This window comes from Oncorhynchus mykiss, chromosome 10 (genome assembly GCF_057628025.1).
Source record: "Oncorhynchus mykiss isolate SJ-2025 chromosome 10, ASM5762802v1, whole genome shotgun sequence".
Lineage (NCBI taxonomy): Eukaryota > Metazoa > Chordata > Actinopteri > Salmoniformes > Salmonidae > Oncorhynchus > Oncorhynchus mykiss.
The window spans coordinates 51,898,177-51,917,398 of NC_143031.1; the positions used below are offsets into that span (position 1 = coordinate 51,898,177).

At 43.4% G+C, this 19,222-nt stretch overlaps 1 long non-coding RNA gene across 1 annotated transcript; it reads right to left on the bottom strand.

The window, feature by feature from the left end:
• Positions 1–377: 377 nt before the first annotated feature.
• On the bottom strand, positions 378–5,298 carry LOC149980059 (uncharacterized). The gene is made up of 2 exons (XR_016483801.1): positions 4,039–5,298; positions 378–3,292 (listed from the first exon to the last, which is right to left on the bottom strand). It is a non-coding gene; the product is annotated as an uncharacterized LOC149980059 (long non-coding RNA).
• Between the last annotated feature and the right edge of the window lie 13,924 nt (positions 5,299–19,222).

The window sequence follows — 19,222 nt, forward strand, 5'->3', positions numbered from 1 at the left end:
TGTATTTGTGGTCCTGGTGACTGGACCTTTTTTGGAACACCATTATTTTGGTCTTACTGAGATTTACTGTCAGGGCCCAGGTCTGACAGAATCTGTGCATAAGATCTAGGTGCTGCTGTAGGCCCTCCTTGGTTGGTGACTCTGCAGTAGATTGAAGATTGAAACTCCGCCCTCTTTGGTAGTTCAGAAAATGTTAGGGGTGGATAAAAATAGTTAGGGGTGGAAATTTCAGGATTTTTGGTGACCTTACTTAGCCATGATTCAGACCCGGCTAGGACATCAGGGTTGGCGGAGTGTCCTAAAGCAGTGAATAAAACATTAATGAAACCAAGGCTTTTGCGGTTACAGAGGTCAACAAATGAGAGCGTCTGGGGAATGGGAGTGGAGCTAGGGGCTGCAGGGCCTGGGTTAACCTCTACATCACCAGAAGAACAGAGGAGGAGTAGGATAAGGGTACTGCTAAAGGCTATAAGAACTGGTCCTCTAGTGCATTCGGAACAGAAAGTAAAAGGAGCAGATTTCTGGGCGAGGAAGAATAGATTCAAGGCATAATGTACAGACAAAGGTATGGTAGGATGTGAATACAGTGGAGGTAAACCTAGGCATTGAGTGACGATGAGTGAGGTTTTGTCTCTAGAGGCACCATTTAAGCCAGGTGAGGTCATTGCATGTGTGGGGGGTGGAACAAAAGGGCTAACTAAGGCATATTGAGAGGGCTGGAGGCTCTACAGTGAAATAAGACAATAATCACTAACCAAAACAGCAATAGACAAGCATATTGACATTAGGGAGAGGCATTTGTAGCCGAGTGATCTGGTCCAGTGAGTAGCTAGGCGAGCTGGAGACACAGTGATTCAGACAGCTAGCAGGCCAGGGAAAGCCTGCATGGGACTCCATGTTGGCAGTAAAAAGGTCCAGGCCAATTGGCAAATTAGGTATTGTAGCCCAAGAATTGGCTGATGGACCTCTTCAGCTAGCCGGGAGATGGGCCTAGCTCGAGGCTAGCTCCAGGCTAACTGGTGCTTGATTCGGGACAGAGACATTAGCCAGGAGTAGCCAGTCGGATAACAGCTGGCTAGCTACGATGATCCGGTGTAAAGGTTCAGAGCTTGCGGTTGGAATCCGGAGATGTGGTAGAGAAAAAGCAGTCCGATATGCTCTTGGTTGATATTGCGCTGTGCGGACTGGCAGGAATTGACCAGAATGAGGCTGGCTGATGTCCGAGTTAACGGTGCTAGGGGTGCGTCACTTGAGTGGGTTGAGTTACTGACTTGATCTTCCTGTCCTGGTTGGCGCCCCCCTTGGGTTGTGCCGTGGCGGAGATCTTTGTGGGTTATACTCGGCCTTGTCTCAGGATGGTAAGTTGGTGGTTGAAGATATCCCTCTCGTGGTGTGGGGGCTGTGCTTTGGCAAAATGGGTGGGGTTTATCATGCCTGTTTGGCCCTTTCCGCGGGTATCGTCGGACGGGGCCACAGTGTCTCCCGACCCCTCCTGTCTCAGCCTCCAGTACTTATGTTGCAGTAGTTTATGTGTCGGGGGGCTAGGGTCAGTCTGTTATATCTGGAGTATTTCTCCTGTCTTATCTGGTGTCCTGTGTGAATGTAAGTATGCTCTCTCTAATTCTCTCTTTCTTTCTCTCTCTTGGAGGACCTGAGCCCAAGGACCATGCCTCAGGACTACCTGGCCTGATGACTCCTTGCTGTGCCCAGTTCACCTGGCCGTGCTGCTGCTCCAGTTTAAACTGTTCTGCCTGCGGCTATGGAACCCTGACCTGTTCACCGGATGTGCTACCTTTCCCAGACCTGCTGTTTTCAACTCTCTAGAGACAGCAGGAGTGGTAGAGATACTCTGAATGATTGCCCATGAAAAGCCAATTGCCATTTACTCCTGAGAAGCTGACCAGTTGCACCCTCGACAACCACTGTGATCATTATTATTTGACCCTGCTGAACATTTGAACATCTTGGCCATGTTCTGTTACAATCTCTACCCGGTACAGCAAGAAGAGGACTGGACACCCCTCATAGCCTGGTTCCTCTCTAGGTTTCTTCCTAGGTTCTGGTCTTTCTAGGGAGTTTTTCTAAGCCACCGTGCTTCTACACCTGCATTGCTTGCTGTTTGGAGCTTTAGGCTGGGTTTCTGTACAGCACTTTGTGACATCAGCTTATGTAAGAGGGGCTTTATAAATACATTTGATTGATTGATTGCTGTGGCTAACTGACTACTAGCTAGTAGCTAGTTAGCTGGCTAGCTGCTGATGGGGGTCCGGTTCTAAAGTGTAAAAATAGCAGATCCGTACCATATTAGGTGAGGCGGGTTGCAGGAGAGTATGTTCAGTCCGTAGATGGAAATTGAGATAAAAAAATATACAAAATATATACGAAGGAAAAGATATATACATGGGATGGGACAAGACAAACAGACTGCTATGCCATCTTGGATGTTGTAACTTGGTTCTATTGTGCTCAATTTTTACAGGTGACAGACAACCTTAGCACTGTTCCAGACTTAGATTATCCTCTTTCTTTAACAATAGCCTGTATATAAATCAAAACGTCTCTGGTGCTGCAGCATGCACTCATTTGTTGTCATGCTCTGTGGTGGTATTAAAAAGATTTTGCTTGTCTCCAGTCATCTACAATTACGTGAAATTGCATGAAATGTATTTATAAAAGGCTATTTTTTTCTCGGACTGCAAATAAGATGATAGAATTAAGCAGTGTTTTTATTATAATGGAGACCCCTACCCTCTGCTAATCCACAACCTTCTGGCCACTTTGCCATGTAATGCTTACAAAGCATACATAGCTCCCCAGACAAGCCCCTGCCCACCCAGTACATTTTGATCTGTCACTTGGTATATGGATAAGGCTATGAAAAAGAGGACACATTTTTTGCAAACATGATTCATGTGGTTTCAACTATACTGAACAAAAAAATAAACACAACATAGTAAAATCTTGGAAATTGTTGTCAGTTAAAGTTCAGATAAGGAAATCAGTCAATTTAAATAAATTCATTAGGACCTAATCTATGGATTTCACATGACTGGGCAGGGTTGCAGCCATGAGTTGGCCTTGGAGGGCACTTGGCAGCCAGGCCCAGTCAATCAGAATAGGTTTTTCCCCACAAAAGGGCTTTATTACAACACAGAAATACTCCTCAGCACCCACCCACCACCCCCCCCTCAGACGATCCCGCAGGTAAAGAAGCTGGATGTGGTGGTCCTGGGCTGGCGTGGTTACACGTGGTCTGCAGTTGTGAGGCTGGTTGGACATACTGCCAAATTCTCTAAAATTATGTTGGAGGCAAGAGAAATTAATATTTAATTCTCTGGCAACAGCTTTGGTGAACATTCCTGCAGTCATCATGCAAATTACAGTCCCTCAAAACTTGAGACATCTGTGGCATTGTGTTGTATGTCAAGAGGCCTTTTTTAATCCCCAGCACAAGGTGCACCTTTATAATGATCTGTTTAATCAGCTTCTTGATATGCCACACCTGTCAGGTGGATTAATTATCTTGGCAAGGGAGAAATGCTTACTAACAGGGATGTAAACAAATCTGAACACAAAATTTGAGAGAAATATGCCTTTTGTGTATATGGAAAATATCTGGGATTTTTTATTTCAGCTCATGAAACATGTGAACAGCACTTTACATGTTGCGTATATATCTTTGGTCAATGTATTTTTTTTTATACAGGGGATAGTTTTGAGGCAGCATAGTCAAAACATTGGGTAAAATGTCCCATTTCCAAGTGTGGACAAAAACAACAATAATATGTGATACAACAGATTTAACCATGCAAATCTTGTCCAAGTTATAAACAAAAAGGATCACTATAAAATAGTATAATATAAACCCACATTATACGTTTGTGACAAAAGGGCTTAGGTTAACCTTGTAGTTCTTACTAACATAACCTTTTCAAACAAGGCTGACTTTGTTAAGTTCCTGATATCAAAGATGAAATTGTCCAGGCATATGGGGCAAAATGTACACTGAATGATATGGTCCCTGTTCAGTGTCTGTACCTTCAGTATGGTCTATATCCCCCACAGCATAGCAACGGCCTTGCGGATCCCCACATCATGGTAGCTGAAAAGGCAACGGTCCCCATGGACGTGGTGAATAGGCCAGACTTGACCAGTTTTATCTTCAGGTCACCTTGGACATAGTATGTCAGCAAAACCCCTGTGATGCACAGAGCTGGTCTATATGGGTCAATAAAGCCCACTGCATGAACGTTACACAATATTCTTCTGGGATGGGGTCAACTGGTGACATTTCAATTTAGGAAGTCAACTGAAATTCCATTTCTACTTTCAATTTTCCTTGGAATGGAATTTCAGTTTTCAGATTCAAGACTACCTTGAATTGACTGAATTGAAATGTAATTGATCCCAACCCTGATATTCAGCCCAATGTCCCATCCCCTTTGAGGCCATAGTAGAGCCACCTTACCAGTGTCCATGGAGGGTGAGGGCAGCTGCCATAAAGTAGTCCAGCACTGGCCCAGGGTGCATGTAGGTAGCAAGTGAGATGAATAGCAGCAGTGGGCTCACAACACTCACCTGTCAAGTGCAGGGACACAGCCTTGTTTGCAGCTGCTGCTGGTTCCAACACAGCTGACAGGGAGATATTAGCTAGGCCTACCTCAGAGAAAGTAGAGACTCAGCGGCACCACGATCACAGGCAATCATAAATCATTTTTCAAACAAGACTCAGCAATGTGACTTGATCATGAGCACCAGTGTGCCAGAGAATGTGAGGCAAGAGGATGCACTCGTCATCACCATCACCGATACTCAGAACAAATCTCAACAAATATCAGTGCTTCAAAAAGCATGGAAAAAAACCACACGCAAACATATCAAACGCAAACAGAAAGATGTGAGCAGGATGATGAGCGTGAGCAGCAGTGCAGCCAAAGATATTGTCGACAGTGTGAAGAGAATGCACTCATCAGCACCATCAAGGATACTGTTGTCTGCGCATGAGGTAATGACGAGTCCAGTATTCAGTAAAGCTGGTCTTTTGAGGTGAATATTGATGAGTCTATCTTTAAGTAAAAAAAGGTAATATATTATATGTTGATCAAGCAGATCAATTTTTTGTTGTAGTTGTATTTTACCCTCTTCTCTCCCCAAATTTGTGATATCCAATTACGATCTTGTCTCATCGCTGCAACTCCCCAATAGGCTCGGGAGAGGCGATGGTCGAGTCATGCGTCCTCTGAAACATGACCCGCCAAACTGCAGTCCTTAACATCCACCTACTTAACGCGGAAGCCAGCTGCATAATTTTGCACGCCCAATTTTTCAGTTTTTGATTTGTTAAAAAAGTTTGAAATATCGTTCCACTTCATGATTGTGTCCCACTTGTTGTTGATTCTTCACAAAAAATACAGTTTTATATCTTTATGTTTGAAGCCTGAAATGTGGCAAAAGGTTGCAAAGTTCAAGGGGGCCGAATACTTTCGCAAGGCACTGTATGTCACCGAATCTCTGGGACAGGGATACATTCGGCCTTCCATTTCACCTGGCTCCTCAAGTTTCTTTTTTTGTGAAGTAGAAGGATGGAGGTTTGCGCCCGTGTATAGACTATCGAGGTTTGAATTAAATCACAGTAAAATACAGTTACCCACTACCTCTCATAGCCAGTATGACAGAGTCCTTGCATGGGTGGGGGGGGGGGGGGGGGGGGGGGGGGGGGGGGGGGGCATTTAGCACCACATCCGGGCACTATGAATATCTTGTCATGCCGTACGGGTTAATGAATGCTCCATCAGTCTTGCAATCCTTTGTAGATGAGATTTTCAGTGACCTGCACAGACAGGGTGTAGTGGTGTATATAGATGACACCGCTACACGAGCCGAACATGTGTCTATGGTGCGCAAGGTGCTTGGTCGAGTGTTGGAGCATGATCTGTATGTCAAGGCTGAGAAATGTCTGTTCTTCCAACAGTCCATCTCTTTCCTAGGGTACCGCTTTTCCCTGTCAGGGGTAGAGATGGAGAATGACCGCATGACTCCAACCACGGTAAAGGAGGTGCAGTGGTTCTTAGAGTTTTCCAACAACTACCGGAGGTTTATCCGGGGTTTCGGTCAGGTAGCGGCTCCCATTACCTCCTTGCTGAAGGGGGGACCAGTGCGGCTGCAGTTGTCAGCTGAGGCGGACAGGGCATTTAGTCAACTGAAGGCTCTGTTTACCTCGGCTCCCGTGCTGGCTTATCCTGATCCCTCCTTAGCGTTCATAGTTGAGGTGGATGCGTTCGAGGCTGGGATAGCTGGTATCTCGGCGCTCAGGTACACCACTAAAGCTCCTACCCTGCGCTCAGCCCGCAAAACTATGATGTGGGGGACCGGGAGCTGTTGGCTGTTGTCAGGGCTCTGAAGGCGTGGATATATTGGCTTGAGGGGGCTAGACACCATTTTCTCATTTGGACTGACCACCGCAATCTGGAGTACATTCGGGCAGAACTGAATCCTCGCCAGGCGAGGTGGACCATGTTTTTTACCCGCTTTGTTTTCACTCTATCCTACAGACCAGGTTCCCAGAACGTTAAGGCAGATGCACTGTCCCGGATGTTTGACAAGGAGGAGAGGTCTGCGGATCGCACTCCCATAATTCCAGCTTCTTGCCTGGTGTTATGGGAGGTGGACGTGGACATCGAGCGGGCGTCACGTACGGATCCCACTCCCCCACAGTGTCCAGTCGGGCATCTGTACTTTCCGTTTGATGTCCGCGATCGTTTGATCTGTTGGGCCCATACGTCACCCTCAGGTCATCCTGGCATCGGTTGGACAGTGCGCTGTCTTGTTGGGAAGTACTGGCGTTCCACTTTAGCTAAGGACGTGAGGGTTTATGTTTCCTCCTGCTCGGTGTGCGCACAGTGCAAGGCACCTAGACACCTGCCCAAAGGGAAATTACAGCCTCTTCCCGTTCCACAACAACCGTGGTCACACCTATCGGTGGACTTCGTGACGGATCTTCCCCCGTCACGGGGTAATACCACGGTTCTGGTCGTTGTGGATCGGTTTTCTAAGTCCTGCCATCTTCTTCCTTTGCCCGGTCTCCATACGGCTCTGCAGACTGCGGAGGCCTTGTTCACCCACGTATTCCGGCACTACGGGGTGCCTGAGGATATAGTTTCTGATCGTGAGGTCCCCAATTCACGTCTAAAGTATGGAGGGCATTTATAAAATGCCTGGGGGCCTCGGTCAGCCTCACATCAGGTTTTCACCCCGAGAGTAACGGGCAGGTTGAGAGAGTCAACCAGGATGTGGGTAGATTTCTGCGGTCCAATTGCCAGGACCGGCCGGGGGAGTGGTCGGTTTTCATCCCCTGGTCGAATATGGCCCAAAACTCCCATCGCCACTCTTCCACTAACCTATCCCCTTTCCAGTGTGTGTTAGGTTATCAGCCGGTCCTGGCACCGTAGCATCAGAGCCAGATCGAGGCTCCTGCGGTGGATGAATGGTTTCGGCACTCGGAGGCCGCTCATGTGCGTCTACAACGGGCCATCAGGCGGCAGAAGGCGAGTGCCGACCGCCACCACAGTGAGGCCCCGGTGCATACCAGGTCTGGCTCTCAACCCGAAATCTGCCCCTTCGCCTGGCCTGCCGGAAGCTGGGTCCGCGGTTTGTGGGGCCATTGAAAGTCCTGAGGAGATTGAACATGGTTTGTTATAGATTACACTTTCCCCCTGATTACCGTATTAACCCCCTGCTCCATGTGTCTCTCAGGCCGGTGGTGGCTGGTCTGCTCCAGCAGTCTGAGGGGCGGGAGGTTCCTCCGCCCCCTCTGGACATCGGGGGGCCCCCGGCATATACTGCTGGAGCCGCGCGTCAAGGGGGGGGGGGGGTACTGTCACGACTTCCGCTGAAGTTGGTCCCTCTCATTGTTGGGGTGGCATTCGGCGGTCGACGTCACCGGCTTTCTAGTCGCTACCGATCCATGTTTCATTTTCGTTTGGTTTTGTTCTATTACATTAATTATGTTCCTTATTTAACCCTCTGGCTTCCCTCTCCACATTGTGCATTATTGTTTGTCATGTGGGTTCGTGTTCTTGTTCTTTTTGTTTTTTCCATGTTGGAATATTGTGCCTTCATTTTTGAGGAGACTATACTCCTGTGTCCTGCGCCTGACTCTACCTTTCTCCATTCACCAACACCCTCACAGGAGGCAATACATTCATTTCCTTCATAGACCGGTTCATACCTAAGGGTGTTTTCACACTTGGTCCCTTTCAGCCAACTTTTGTGAACTATGTGCAGTTTGCTTAATTTTTTGTGTGGTGTGAACACTCCAAAAGGAACTCAGACCCCTCAAAAGAAGCAAAATGATGATGTGCAGGTTCGCCAGAAAACATATGTGCTGATTTTGGATATTGATTAGAGATTGTCAAGGATGCACAGAAATGGGGGAGTTTTTAGTTTAGTTTGTTTGTTTGCAATATGTGATCTATAGGCTAGGAGAGGTTCATAAGCTGTTTATTGATTGTGGATGTTAATGGTATCTTCTGATTACAATTATTGTCTCATTTTAATTAAATGCAATATATTAGCTTCCAAAATGTAAGTAGGTATATCTAGCTGTCCGATAACACATTCTGATGGAATGGCTTGTCCTGCACTTTGTAAAAATCTACAGTACATTGAGTGAATGTTGGAAAAAGATCATGGTTCCTTTATACAGCATAACATAGCAATGTGAATGCAAAGGGGACTCGTTCCACAAAATAAGTGAATTGAACTGGCAAAAGAGTACTCATTCAAAGGCAATGGCAATGTGAATACAAAGAGAACTGAGTTTTTTTGCTTTTGCAGTGTGTGAAAACCTTGTGAAGACTTACAGAAAACGTTTGACCTCTGTCATTGCCAACAAAGGGTACATAAAGTATTGAGATAAACTTTTGTTATTGACCAAATACTTATTTGGTGTTTGGAGGACAAAGAATGCTGAGTTGCATCCAAAGAACACCATACCTACTGTGAAGCATGGGGGTGGAAACATCATGCTTTGGAGCTGTTTTTCTGAAAAGGGACCAGGACGACTGATCCGTGTAAAGGAAGGAATGAATGGGGCCATGTATCATGAGATTTTGAGTGAAAACCTCCTTCCACCAGCAAGGGCATTGAAGATGACTGGCTGTCTGGGTCTTTCAACATGACAAGGATTCCAAACACACCGCCCGGGCAACGAAGGAGTGGCTTCGTAAGAAGCATTTCAAGGTCCTGGAGTGGCCTAGCCAGTCTCCAGATCTCAACCCCATAGAAAATCTTTGGAGAGAGTTGAAAGTCCATGTTGCCCAGCAACAGCCCCAAAACATCACTGCTCTAGAGGAGATCTGCATGGAGGAATGGGCCAAAATACCAGCAACAGTGTGTGAAAACCTTGTGAAGACTTACAGAAAACGTTTGACCTCTGTCATTGCCAACAAAGGGTACATAAAGTATTGAGATAAACTTTTGTTATTGACCAAATACTTATTTTCCACCATAATTTGCAAATAAATTCATTAAAAATCCTACAATGTTATTTTCTGGAGAGAAAAAAATTCTACATTTGTCTGTCATAGTTGAAGTGTACCTATGATGAAAATTACAGGCCTCATCTTCTTAAGTGGGAGAACTTGCACAATTGGTGGCTGACTAAATACTTTTTTGCTCCACTGTATATCTATAATTTCATGTGTATATTTCACGTGTATCATCTACATTTATGATGAGTATTTCTGTTGAAACGATGTGGCTATGCAAAATCACTTGATGTTTTTGGAACTAGTCAATCTAATACGCCAATGTAAGTTCATATTTATATAAAAAAATCTGAGTTATCAAACAAAACATGCATGTATTGTGTAACATGAATATGAGTGTCATCTCATGAAGATAAAATTAATCACTAACTTTGAATTATCTTTATTTCTGCTTTTTGTGAATGCTATATTTCGTTGGAAAATGGCTGTGCTTATTGTGGTTTGGTGGAGACCTAACAATCTTTTGTAGTGCTTTCGCTGAAAAGCCTATTTGAAATCGGACACTTTGGTGGGATTAACAACGAGGATATCTTTAAAATGGTATGAGACACGTATGTTTTAGGAATTGTAATTATGAGGTTTCGGTGGTTTGAATTTGGCGCCCTCTATTTTCACTGGCAGCCATAACAAGTTTTTATAGTCTGATAGTTTCAACCTGATCGGATGAACTTGATACACAATACCCAGGATTCGAATTTGGCCACTCTAGCATGGTGGTGGAAAGAGTGTTTCATAAGAAAAGTATTTCCCTCATTTTGTTCTCGCCTTGTCGCCATTAAATAAAGTTGAGGAAATCGAATCCTATTGAGTACCACAGGTTGAGTCATAATAGCCATAAAAACCAACCCATTCACTTTTCCGTCAGGACGATAAAACTACTTCATAAATTGTAAGGTCTGTGTTTCGTGTAGGCATACCCTGGCGTGACGTTTTGATAACCATGCAAATCTCTCTCAGACAAAGTCACTTATCATTCATTATATGCCTGTAATTACCCTCCAAAAACAAAATGCTAATTAGTCTCTAACGTGACTATCATACAGAACTACACATCTTGTTGCAAACTTTGATGTCATCCCTCAAGGCATATTTCTCCATGCAAACTCATTGACAAATAGCAAGCAAGGTTGCCATGTTCACGGTTTTCCTGTATTGGGCAACTTTGAAAACGCTGTTGCGGGTGAAAATGTATTGGTTGTAAGTTTTTGGGCTACTTCTAAGTTGCATCGCGGCCACCATGGCATTTCTCTTAAAATATATGTATATTTCACTGTGACCTGCGCCTGCTGACTATCAGACAGTGAAGCAGGCTGTTGTTGAGTGAGTGAGTGGTGGGGAGGGCCAGAGGGGTGTACAGTGCCTTGCGAAAGTATTCGGCCCCTTTGAACTTTGCGACCTTTTGCCACATTTCAGGCTTCAAACATAAAGATATAAAACTGTATTTTTTTGTGAAGAATCAACAACAAGTGGGACACAATCATGAAGTGGAACGACATTTATTGGATATTTCAAACTTTTTTAACAAATCAAAAACTGAAAAATTGGGCGTGCAAAATTATTCAGCCCCTTTACTTTCAGTGCAGCAAACTCTCTCCAGAAGTTCAGTGAGGATCTCTGAATGATCCAATGTTGACCTAAATGACTGATGATAAATACAATCCACCTGTGTGTAATCAAGTCTCCGTATAAATGCACCTGCACTGTGATAGTCTCAGAGGTCCGTTAAAAGCGCAGAGAGCATCATGAGGAACAAGGAACACACCAGGCAGGTCCGAGATACTGTTGTGAAGAAGTTTAAAGCCGGATTTGGATACAAAAATATTTCCCAAGCTTTAAACATCCCAAGGAGCACTGTGCAAGCGATAATATTGAAATGGAAGGAGTATCAGACCACTGCAAATCTACCAAGACCTGGCCGTCCCTCTAAACTTTCAGCTCATACAAGGAGAAGACTGATCAGAGATGCAGCCAAGAGGCCCATGATCACTCTGGATGAACTGCAGAGATCTACAGCTGAGGTGGGAGACTCTGTCCATAGGACAACAAAGTCGTATATTGCACAAATCTGGCCTTTATGGAAGAGTGGCAAGAAGAAAGCCATTTCTTAAAGATATACATAAAAAGTGTTGTTTAAAGTTTGCCACAAGCCACCTGGGAGACACACCAAACATGTGGAAGAAGGTGCTCTGGTCAGATGAAACCAAAATTGAACTTTTTGGCAACAATGCAAAATGATATGTTTGGCGTAAAACCAACACAGCTGAACACACCATCCCCACTGTCAAACATGGTGGTGGCAGCATCATGGTTTGGGCCTGCTTTTCTTCAGCAGGGACAGGGAAGATGGTTAAAATTGATGGGAAGATGGATGGAGCCAAATACAGGACCATTCTGGAAGAAAACCTGATGGAGTCTGCCAAAGACCTGAGACTGGGACGGAGATTTGTCTTCCAACATGACAATGATCCAAAACATAAAGCAAAATCTACAATGGAATGGTTTAAAAATAAACATATCCAGGTGTTAGAATGGCCAAGTCAAAGTCCAGACCTGAATCCAATCGAGAATCTGTGGAAAGAACTGAAAACTGCTGTTCACAAATGCTCTCCATCCAACCTCACTGAGCTCGAGCTGTTTTGCAAGGAGGAATGGGAAAAAATTTCAGTCTCTCGATGTGCAAAACTGATAGAGACATACCCCAAGCGACTTACAGCTGTAATCGCAGCAAAAGGTGGCGCTACAAAGTATTAACTTAAGGGGGCTGAATCATTTTGCACGCCCAATTTTTCAGTTTTTGATTTGTTAAAAAAGTTTGAAATATCCAATAAATGTTGTTCCACTTCATGATTGTGTCCCACTTGTTGTTGATTCTTCACAAAAAAAATACAGTTTTATATCTTTATGTTTGAAGCCTGAAATGTGGCAAAAGGTCGCAAAGTTCAAGGGGGCCGAATACTTTCGCAAGACACTGTATTTGTCACACCTACTCCCGCTCTTCCCCCCTGGCACTCGAAAGTGCCAGGCTCTCCAGCATTACACACTCCTGCCACCATCATTACAAACACCTGCCTTTCCTCGTCACGCGTATCAGTGTATTATTGTACTCACCTGGACTCGGTCAACTGTTTATTACGTCCCCTATATTTGTCAGTTTCCCAGCTCTATTCCCCGCTGCTGCATTAGTTGTCTTACGTCTGTGTATTACCTGGTCCTGACGCTGTTCCTGTCCTATTTTCCTGTCTGTTCTGATTAAATGTTGACTCCCCGTACCTGCTTCTCTTCTCCATCGGCCCTTACATAATGCAGCAGCCATCAAATTAAGCATCGGGGAGTGCTGGCGGTTCGGTTGGTGGTGACGTCGGGTCCGGGGGCTGCCACCGATGGAACCGGGGGTGCATTAGCTGGATCGTCGGGTTTCCATGCCCTAGCCAGCTCGAGAGGTTTCCTTGCCCCAGTTGGCTCGGGAGACGCCCATCCTACTTCAGGCCTCAGCCAGATTGTCAGGTTTTTACACCCAGCCGGCTCGTCAAGCTGCTACGCCTCAGCCGGATCATCGGGCTCCCACGCCCAGCAGGATCGACAGGTTTTCACGCCTCAGCCGGATCGTCAGGCTGCTATGCCTCAGCCGGCTCGCCAGGATCCTATACAGCTCTACCAGTTCGTTGGGATTTTACAGGGGGCACCCCTACGGGCATTTGAAGGCGCCAGGCTCCCCAGCATTACGCACTCCTGATTGGTTAAAAGCGCATTCCAGCCGGTGTCTATTCCACAAGTTACCACCTGCTAAATCTTAATTATCACTTGGTAAATCTACAACGTTAAAATGCCTATTTACTCTGTTCCCCCTGACTGTTCCACTGTATCATTAGCCCAGGTAGGGAAGTCATGAACTTGATCTCCAATATAAAAAGCATCTAGGCATTGTCATTTCTTTTAGACAAAAGTGTAGTTTTCAACAACGTAGATTTGCATAATCCTTGCTGTCTGTCTCTCCTACATTTGCAATGTTGTTTCAACATTCAAATTCAATCTCCAAATGTCCCATAGTAATGAATGTGTCGAGGTCAGGAGTTAGGATGAGAGAGAGGGGCAGGCAGCGTTTCTCAGCCAGTTGAGATCATGAATCAGCTGGCATCATTTTTATGGATATATGCAAAGAAATGTCAATTGAAAAAAGGTAAAACGAAATGAAGTGCAGCTGGTTTGCAGTCTTTCCAGCTTCAGTTTTAAATTATGGTGTTAGCTGTGTTGTTGGTTAGGGCACTGTTGTTCAGAGGAGCTAACGAGAGTGCACATTTTCTATGCCAGGCGAAATCACGCCTATTTAGATCATTGTTATGAATGTATCCAAATAAATGTAGCCAGAAAACATTTTAAACAAATGCAGCTACTGTTGATATTCTGTCTGTACTGTTTGACTTAACTGTAAGTTAGCCGTAGTTGGCTAGCTAGTAAGCAAGGAATAAGAACGTTGCCAGCCAGTATGGCGATGGAACATTTAGAACGAATGACTGGGTCACGTCCATAGGTACAAAAACAAAAGACTGAACGACTGGGTCGCATCTCTGGCAACCAAACCAATAGAATAAGCGACCAGCCGGATTGGGTGCAACCCTAGATTTTTGACGGGACTATATCTTATGGAAGGATGAAATAGTATCAATATATTAATACAAATAATGTTTTTAATTAAAATATGTCAATAATTATTTGAATATGTTGGTAACCCATTGTATTGTAGTATTAACACCTGTGCTAATATATTCTCCAAACACCGGCTTCTCGGGCATTATCACTTAAATGTAGACGTATCAGGGGCTATAGGCTACCTGCATCTATCTAAGCAAAACATGGCAAAGTTGAATTACAATCATAAAAACAGATTTTAATATGTAGCTTATGCCTATTGAAATGATATGTCAGTCTCACAAATGGGCCTTTAATAACTGTTTGTAGTCTTAACATCTGGCACATAATAACGGCACAATTGCCAGACAGTAGCTAACAATCGTTTCTTTAAGTTTGTCCAATTGTTTCTTGCTCAGAGTTTGAGATCCTCTGTCCAACTTTCATCGCTCAAACTATCCTGTGAATGTATCTATACTTATGCACACACGCAAAAGGGATTTAATTATAAACTGGGTTCGAGACCTGAATGCTGATTAGCTGAAAGCAGTGGTATATCAGACCATATACCATGGGTATGACAAAGAAATTGTTACATTGGTAACCAGTTTATAATAGCAATAAGGCACCCTGGGGGTTTGTGGTATATGGCCTATCTCATGCGTATCATGCATAAGAACAGCCCTTAGCCGTGGTATATATTGGCACTATACCATAACCCCTCAAGCCTTATTGCCTAAATCAATGGTCTCAGTGGAGGAGTTCCTAAATCTTCTGGCAGGCTGTTTGGCAGAGACTTGGTTCTTACGGCCAGTCTGAGGTAAGGAATCCCTGCAATCCATGTCGCAGTTGGAATAGTGGTGTTGGTCAATGACTGATTCCAGATCCCACAGCCTGTCATCTGATGGATCCACAGTCACCAGTTTGGTTAAGCTCAAAGTTGTTTATAGCAAAATTTCTGGAATGTTTTCTTCGCTTCACCGCAAGGCCTATTGCAGCCTATTGCAATAGAACATATTTATCAAAAATGTTTGTATTTTGGAGTGTCACTCCGCAATACTGCTTAACTGCTCAGCTGCTCATGCTCCTCCTTTCCTGCATGTTTTAAACATATACGCAATACCTGTTATCTAGCTAACTAGCTCATGGTTAGCTAACAACATTAGCCTGTCTAGATGACTACATGACTAAATTCACAACGAGTTTAGCTTCGTTGGCTTTTCTAAACAAACAGAATAGTCTAGATTGTTAGTTAACTAGCTAGCTAACATACAGTTGAAGTCGGAAGTTTACATACAGTTAGGTTGGAGTCATTAAAACTAGTTTTTCAACCACTCCACAGATTTCTTGTTAACTAGTTGGATATAGGGGGCGCTCTTTTAATTTTTGGATGAAAAACGTTCCCGTTTTAAACAAGATATTTTGTCACGAAAGGATGCTCGACTATGCATATAATTGACAGCTTTGGAAAGAAAACACTGACGTTTCCAAAACTGCAAAGATATTGTCTGTGAGTGCCACAGAACTGATGTTACAGGCGAAACCCAGATAAAAATCCAATCAGGAAGTGCCGCATTTTTTGAAACCGCCTCATGCCAATGACTTCTTATATGGCTGTGAAGGAGCTAGGAGTCAGCTTACGTTTTCCACGTTTTCCCCAAGGTGTCTACAGCATTGTGTCGTATTTGTAGGCATATCATTGGAAGATTGACCATAAGAGACTACATCTACCAGGTGGTCGCTTGGTGTCCTCCGTTGCAATTATTGCGTAATCTCCAGCTGCAGTATTTTTCCGTTTGCTTCTGATGAGAAGCCAACTGCCACCACTGACAGATTATCGAATAGATATGTGAAAAACACCTTGAGGATTAAATCTAAACAACGTTTGCCATGTTTGTCGATATTATGGAGCTAATTTGGAAAAAAGTTTTGCGTTGTAAGTGACATCATTTTCCGGTCTTTTTCTTAGCCAAACGTGATGAACAAAACGGAGCTATTTCGTCTACACAAATAATATTTTTTGGAAAAAATGAACATTTGCTATTTAACTAAGAGTCTCGTCATTGAAAACATCCGAAGTTCTTCAAAGGTGAATGATTTTATTTGAATGCTTTTCTTGTTTTTTGTGAAAATGTTTACTGCTGAATGCTAGGCTTAATGCTATGCTAGGCTATCAATACTCTTACACAAATGCTTGTGTAGCTTTGGTTGAAAAGCATATTTTGAAAATCTGAGATGACAGTGTTGTTAACAAAAGGCTAAGCTTGTGTTTGAATATATTTATTTCATTTATTTTCATGAATAGGAAACGTTGCGTTATGGTAATGAGCTTGAGGCTATGATTACGCTCCCGGATACGGGAATGCTCGACGCTAGAGGTTAACAAACTATAGTTTTGGCAAGTCGGTTAGGACATCTACTTTGTGCACGACACAAGTAAATGTTCCAACAATTGTTTACAGACAGATTATTTCACTTAGAACTCACTGTATCACAATTCCAGTGGGTCAGAAGTATACATACACTAAGTTGACTGTGCCTTTATAAACAGCTTGGAAAATTCCAGAAAATTATGCATGGCTTTAGAAGCTTCTGATAGGCTAATTGGAGGTATACCTGTGGATGTATTTCAAGGCCTACCTTCAAACTCAATGCCTCTTTGCTTGAAATCATGGGAAAATCAAATCAGCCAAGACCTCAGAAAAATAATTGTATACCTCCACAAGTCTGGTTCATCCTTGGGAGCAATTTCCAAATGCCTGAAGGTGTCACGTTTATCTGTACAAACAATAGTACGCAAGTATAAACAACATGGGACCACTTAGCCATCATACCACTCAGGAAGGAAACGCGTTATGTCTCCTAGAGATGAACATACTTTGGTGCAAAAAGTGTAAATCAATCCCAGAACAGCAAAGGGCCTTGTGAAAATGCTGGAGGAAACAGGTACAAAAGTATCTATATCCACAGTAAAACGAGTCCTATATCGACATAACCTGAAAGGCCGCTCAGCAAGGAAGAAGCCACTGCTCCAAAACCGCCATAAAAAAGCCAGACTACGGTGTGCAATTGCACATGGGGTCAAAGGTCGGAGAAATGTCCTCTGGTCTGATGAAACAAAAATAGAACTGTTTGGCCATAATGACCATTGTTATGTTTGGAGGAAAAAGGGGGATGCTTGCAAGCTGAAGAACACCATCCCAACTAGGAAGCACAAGAGTGGCAGCATCATGTTGTGGGGGTGCTTTGCTGCAGGAGGGACTGGTGCACTTCACAAAATAGATGGCTTCATGAGAAAGGAAAATGATGAGACATTGCTTCAATATAGCCACAAGACATCAGTCAGGTAGTTAAAGCTTGGTCCCAAATGGGTCTTCCAAATGGACAATGACCCCAAGCATACTTCCAAAGTTGTGGCAAAATGGCTTAAGGAAAACAAAGTCAAGGTATTGGAGTGGCCATCACAAAGCCCTGATCTCAATCCTATAGAAAATGTTTGGGCAGAACTGAAAAAGCGTGTGCGAGCAAGGAGGCCTACAAGTCTGAATCAGTAATACCAGCTCTGTCAGGAGGAATGGGCCAAAACTCACCTAACTTATTATGGGAAGCTTGTGGAAGGCTACCCGAAATGCTTGACCCAAGTTTAAATTGTATGGCAAGGCGTTCCCCGTGGGGAACTCCACCCCCCCATTCAGCTGAAAAGGTGGCGCAGGGAATTCAAAAATATTCTTTAGAAATATTTAACTTTCACACATTAACAAGTCCAATACCTCAAATGAAAGATAAACATCTTGTTCATCTACCCATCATGTCAGATTTTTTAAATGTTTTACAGTGAAAACACAACATATATTTATGTTAGACCACCACCAAATCAAAGGAAAAACGCAGCCATTTTTTCCAGCCAAAGATAATCACAAAAGCAGGATTAGAGACAAAATGAATCACTAACCTTTTGAAACTCTTCATCAGATGACAGTCATATGACATGTTACACAGTACATTTATGTTTTGTTCGATAATATGCATTTTTATATCCACAAATCTCGGTTTACATTGACGCCATGTTCAGAAATTCCTCCAAAATATCCGTAGGAATTATAGAAAGCTACGCCAGATAACAGAAATACTCATCATAAACTTTGACTAAAGATACATGTTCTACATATAATTAAAGATACACTGGTTCTTAATGCAACCGCTTTGTCAGATTTTTAAAAAACGTTACGGAAAAAGCCTAGCATTGCAATAATCTGAGACGGCGCTCAGACGTAAAAGTATTTCTCCGCCATGTTGGAGTCAACAGAAATACGAAATTACAACATAAATATTCCCTTACCTTTGATGATCTTTCATCAGAATGTAGTTCAAGGAGTCCTAGTTCCACAATAAATCATTGTTTTGTTCCATAATGTCCAATACTAGTGTCCAAGTAGCTGCATTTGCTATCCCTTTCAGCTCACGTGCCCAAAAACTGACTGCTGGTCCAAGATAACTTGCACGAAACCTTCCAAAAGATATATTCCAGGTCGAATAAACTGGTCAAACTAAGTAGAGAAGCAATCTTCAGGAAGTTATTATCATATATATCCAATAACGTTCCAACCGGATCATACGTTTTTAGCTGGAGCCAAATGGAATTGCGGTAGCACCCACAGAGAAATGCCACAGGAAAATGGCATTCTGTCAGGACACTGACTATTTCCCCTCCCATTCGGTCAAAGTTCACAGAAATTGCTCCATTCCACTCTACTGAATGAGGACATCTAGTGGAAGACGTAGGAAGTGCTTCCAGATCCATATCTTGTTGGGAAAGGAGGGGGCAATGACATCAAAGTTGTCCCAACTTTCAGAATTTCACTTCTTGTTTGGAAGATTGCCTGCCCTATGAGTTCTGTTATACTCAGACATAATTCAAACTGTTTTAGAAACTTCAGAGTTTTTTCTATCCAATAGTAATAATAATAATAATAATAATAATAATAATAATAATATGCATTTATTAGCAATCTAGGACAGAGTAGGATGCAGTTCACTATGAGCACGCA